This window comes from Malus domestica, chromosome 05, assembly GCF_042453785.1.
Source record: "Malus domestica chromosome 05, GDT2T_hap1".
Taxonomy (NCBI): Eukaryota; Viridiplantae; Streptophyta; class Magnoliopsida; order Rosales; family Rosaceae; genus Malus; species Malus domestica.
Genome location: NC_091665.1, coordinates 221,639 through 227,638, shown reverse-complemented (window position 1 = coordinate 227,638; position 6,000 = coordinate 221,639).

Genomic DNA, 6,000 nt, shown 5'->3' with positions numbered 1-6,000 from the left:
GTTATCCATAGAAGCAACCTTGAGAATAACGACGTCACCATTATACATGATTCTCAATCATGTGGTTCAGTCTCTCATATGAGTTCGGATCTTGATGAGACCTTGATTCCCAGGCTTGAGCTATCGCCCCATTAGTGTCATAGTGTCAGTACACTAGATACACTTTCTGGTTGGAACCGAATAGAGAGTTCACTAAATGAACTTTCCCATCCAAACAACATTGTTGCAAACTTCTATATGGCAATATACCTTGCATTCATAATGGAACACACTAAAGTTATTACTTTAATGTTTCCATCCAAATATCTCTTTAGTCATAATAAAGAGATATCTGTTTATCTCTTCATTCATAATGAAGAAACATCCAATGATGGATTAGATTCATAATCTAATACATTTACGCTTCCATTACGTTACTCTAATTCTTCCTCATTCTTTGAGGAATCTATCCTTTAGTATTTCTTAAATACTTAAGGACTCACTTGACAGTTGCCATGGTTCTGATCCTGGGCTTGCACTAATATCGTCTTGTACCTTTCTAGGTACAACCCATATCAATGTTTTTCATACAATATGAAATACATAAATCACCTTTATGCGTATGCATAAAGGATTCTTATTTACGCATTATTTCTTTGGGAGTCAAAGGGTACGTTCCCTTTGAGAAGAGCTACCTCCTAGTCTCACTAGAGTTGTTCTTCTGATTAAAGTTTATCATCATATGAGAAACTTCCTAGCATCTTTTGTCTATTATTAGGGATTGATATAATTAAATTATATCCTAAAATCTATCAATATAGATTTCCATCCCATGTATATAGACTATGTCTCCCATATACATTCTATCTTTATAGAATGTTTAAAGTCATAACTTTAACGAATGTTTAAAGTCATAACTTTAACGAAGAAGTATTCATTTCATTTCCAAAATTAATAAATCATATATACATTCACATATATCACATATATATTTATATATATATATACATACAAATTTAGGAATATGACTAACTCCCACTAATCTTTTGTAAACCTAGTAAACAAAAGATTCATTTACATCTTTATGAGAAAGCAAACGATTTGACCTTTCTCTCATAAGACGCTTATAGCTCCCACTAGCTTGCTAAGATCCATGATGGATGGATCTCTACAACTTACATGTCTTGTGATTCATAGTTTTAGACATATATTATCAAGACTATCTTAATAATGGTTTCGGAAACCTATATTATGTCCAAACATTGAATCACCATTTAATTGTAGCTAGCAATCTTCGAATTAATTGAAACTAAGACTACGTCAAAAATGGTTCCTTCAAAGTCAACCATTCTCTTTGATTGTAGTCACCTTAAGCTACCAATTAGCTTATGAAGGTTTCATTATTTCGGGTCAAATGGTACTTTACCATTCCCATGAGTATATATCGTATATGCACTCAATGTAGTCATAAGGATTTTCATTCTTATTTCTTTCGAATTAAGAGGTGCAACTCTATGACATAGTCATAAAGTTCAAACCATTCAACTGAGACGGTTTATAAATCCTTCTCGACTACCTTGGAGCTTGTGGTATAGGAACTAGGTTGTTATATTTGTTGATTACTTTCTTGTCTCTCAAAGAACCCATTCTTTGAGTTCTATCCTTCGTTCATTTGCTCTTAGGCAAATCACATTGTAGGATTACAATGAACTACCCAACAAAACAACATTTGTTAGTTGGTTTATAGAAGCGATATCCAAAAGTTAATTTAAGGATATCCTACAAGATTGTTATCAAACAAATATTGTGTATTAACACACAACCCCAAATCTTAACATGCTTAAGATTTGTCTTTCTTTCCAACTACATCTTATGGAGTCATGAAAAATTTGGAAGATCTTCTAATTGACAATCATATTGTTTTTAGAAGTATATATCCTATATATGGGTAATAGATAACATCTAACGAACTAAATCTTATTTAAGTTTGTTCTTCTCCAAATGGAGAAATACATTATCTTATGATGCTATTTTCCTTGATATCTTTCAAGGAAACTCATCTAAAGTGTTACTTTTCCTTGGATCAAATCTAAGGAGGTAAATACTTTAGATGTCTTACTCATCAACTTACATTTCTTGAATTCTTTGAAACCTTTTGCAAAGTATTCGGACTTGTGTTTATTTAAAATAAACTATAGTCTAACCGAGGGTGATCTTCGGTGAATGTCATACAACATGAGTAGTATTATGTTGTGGACAAGTGCCACTAACATCTAAGTGAATTAACCTCAACAACTTTGTGATTCTTTATTCTTTCCAAAAGAATGAAGATTCAAACATTTTGCCTCTATACAATTTTAACAAGAAGACATTGGATCCGGATCTAACGATCCTAAGTATCCATCTATGACTAACTTGTAATTTATGTTTTTAGAGGTATCACAACTTTAGTTGGGATTAGTCACTACCTTGCAACCTTTTGGGTTTTAAGCATCGTTGTGTTCTAAACAGTTAACACCACCATATTATCTCTACTATAGAGACAATCAATTAGATTACCATAATCCAATCATTGATTAATAAAGAACAATGTTTTGTCAAACAAAACATTTATCCATTTCACATAGTGACGGAATTTAGTTCCTTAAAATTGGAATATAAAGACAATCTATGTTTTTCCAATTTCTTTGGTAGTTCATATGAGGAAGTAAGTACCATCTGCTTTCGCAGAGATCTATATTTGATTCACTTTCCGAATGTGAAGCACCTTTTCCTTCTCTCATATATCTTCTACTTCTTATTAGTCACACTTTTACAACGATTGTAAAACATAGTTACTAATACGGAATCAAGCATTCAAGTAGAAGAACCAACTGTTTTGAACTTTTCAAGAACAATTTACAACACCTTCGAAAGGTGTGTTCTTGACATTTGCAAGACATTTCTTGCAATACCCCTTCCAATGTCCATCCTTTCATAAAGAAAGTTTGTTCCCTTGGAGTTAATTTTATCTTCTTCATTTGACTTCTCCTTTGACTACCATAGTCAAGGTCCCTAAACTCCCACTATCTCTCTTGAAACTTATTTCAATTGTGTTATACACATCAAACATTTTGGAGAGCATGTGTTTATTGTACACTACATAGTTTACAATAAACTTAGTGAACGATTAGGATAGGGACACAAAGGTGAAGTCCTTGCCTAGTTCCCGTCTCTAGAAGTGTTTTAACACTTCAACACTCAATGATTCAAAATCATCATAAGTCCATGTTGATGGACTATTTTTGTCAACCAACCATTATGTTCTAAACATAACTACAAACTTTCAAGAGTTGTACAAGGCAACTCTCATTTCTTCATACAACAATTTGTAAGTGAAGAATCATGGCACATTAAGTGTCCATGCCTTTGTGCTTTCTTCTTAAGTTCTTTGTTCATTTAACAAAGAAACAAGCACTAAGTGTTTGCATTGACTAAGGGTTGTTCAAAACAACTCATTATTTCTTCATACAACGATTTGTAAGTGAAGAACTAATAACACTAAAAGTGTCCTTTTCTTTATGCTAATCTTCGTAAGTTCCTTTGTTCATATAACGAAGGAATAAGCATTGGTTGTTTGTGTTGTCCTCTTCATGATAGACTTATCTAACATGTTCTTTCAATGATACATTACCAATAGAAAGATTTTGAGGATGAGACTACTTAGGTACATATACAATCCATTTAAGACATTCTTTGGGATTGTGGTACCAAGTCCGGAAACTAAAACATTCGGTTTTTATTTGTCAAGTGTTGGATAGCGTTTGCAAATATATTGGTAAACAAATACATAACGAATATAAATTGATTGATTTTAAGCCATTTGATTCGGGTCTTTAAATCAAAATAGCACCACCCACTATTTTTGGCAAATTCCATATCCCTCATTGGAATTCGAGAGTTTTGGATGAAACTCTTAGTAGGGTATGGGAGGCTCACTATTACCAAGCCCACCTCACAATGATATGATGTTGGCTAGCATTAATAATAATGAGAGAGTACACTTACTCATTTGCAACTAATGCAAGTACCCATCTTATTTGGCCTCTAGAGAATGTCACCTCACAATGATATGATGTTGGTTCCATTGCACTTAGTTAAGTCATTCCCACCATGCTTAGTTCGTGAAGGGGTTCAAGAATAGCCTCACGATGATACGATGTCGGCTATCCTCGTTGCCTACACTAACCTCATCATATGTTTATGGATTCCTCCTGAGTATAAGCATGCACTTTGTACTCCCCCATGATAGGGTGAAGCCGGTGTACAAGTCATAAACGATTGGAGCCCACCACGGTGGAAGGCCTACGAAAGAGTGTTCTAAGCACTCTCACGCTTATCAACTTAATAATGGTTTGGTTGAGGGTTTTAGGTCTCATCACATACAAATATTCAATTTTAATCTCTATTAAAACAATTTTGGTCCTATTACAACTATTGGTCCATATGATTGTTTTTAGTTGTATATAATACTCCCACTATGCTTATAAAACGGTTTTTAAAGCAAGAGTATATGATACTACTAACATAACCTTTGCATTCATTTGATGGACTATATAGTTGCCTTAGGGCCTTAGGATGATTATGAACCTTTGTTTAGATTCAACACGAGCCTTGTGTTGAATCTCGATCTAGGGATGGTGATTGATTTTAGTTACGCATTTAATCACATTAAGGCGTGTTGTCTTAGGGGCGTTGGACCCAACTACTTCATTTTCATGCATATCAAATAAAGCAAGAAAGAAGTACTTCAAAGTAAAGGTGAGCTTATGCTCATTACAACATTTGCATAAAACAAATTACTTTAAAGTAAAGAAGAGCTTAAGCCCTTTTACAACATTTGATCAAATCAAATTACAACCAAAATTAATCTACACATTCCCATGGTTCAAACAAATTTGAAACGGCCTTTCACATAGCTCAATTATATTAGGCTTAGGTTCATAATCACCCTTTAATTAATTAACACTTTAACTAATTAAATTTGTTTGTACCATACTTGACCAATCCCGAAACTACCGAGCACCGGCCAACGCTATACTGTCAAGGACCCAGAAGAGTTCCCCTCCGACCAGGAGGCCAATCACTACTTGACACGTGTCAAGATTAGAAGCCAATCAGAGCGCAGCACGTGTCAACATCAAGAACCAATCATAACATGACACATGTCAATGTGACAAAGCTACAAGTTTTTCTATAAATAGGGGTCATTCCCCCACAATATTGCCTAATGCCATTTTGTGTTAAATCACACAAGAACTCACTAAATTGAGAGCTTGATCCTTTGTACTTGTGTAAGCCCTTCACTACTAATAAGAACTCCTCTACTCCGTGGACGTAGCCAATCTGGGTGAACCACGTACATCCTGTGTTTGCTTCTCTGTCTCTATTCATTTACGTACTTATCCTCACTAGTGACTGAAGCAACCAAGCAACCAAGCGAAGGTCACAAAACCTGACACTTTCTGTTGTACCAAAGTCTTCGCTGATTTTGTGCATCAACATTTGGCGCCGTCTGTGGGAAACGACACTTATTCCTACTCTCTTCAGCTGTGTCAAGCTGGTTTCTATCATTCGTACACTTTTTTTTTGACCAGGCATCCCTCTCCAGCATGGGAAGCGAAGGAAGCCACAGCACACAGAATGACACCCCCCTTGCACATAGTGCGAAACAACGAAAGAAGGAAGGAAAACGAGTTCTTCTTCAAGCTAAAGTCGATGAGTTGGAAGCTCAGAACAACAAGATAGCAATGAGGAATGAGGTCCTCCAGGAGCAATATGAGAAGCTCTTCGAGACACTCCACGAAGCTAGGCAAGCTCAGACACGCGAGCTTGTTGCCCCCGTGGAAGTCAACCATCAACTGGGTGCCCTCCAACATGGAGGGTCACATGCATTCGACATAGATATCCCTGATAGGGAACAGATTACCCCTCGACTTGATAATCAACATGAGGCTTCTCTTAACCCAGTTGCTTCGACCC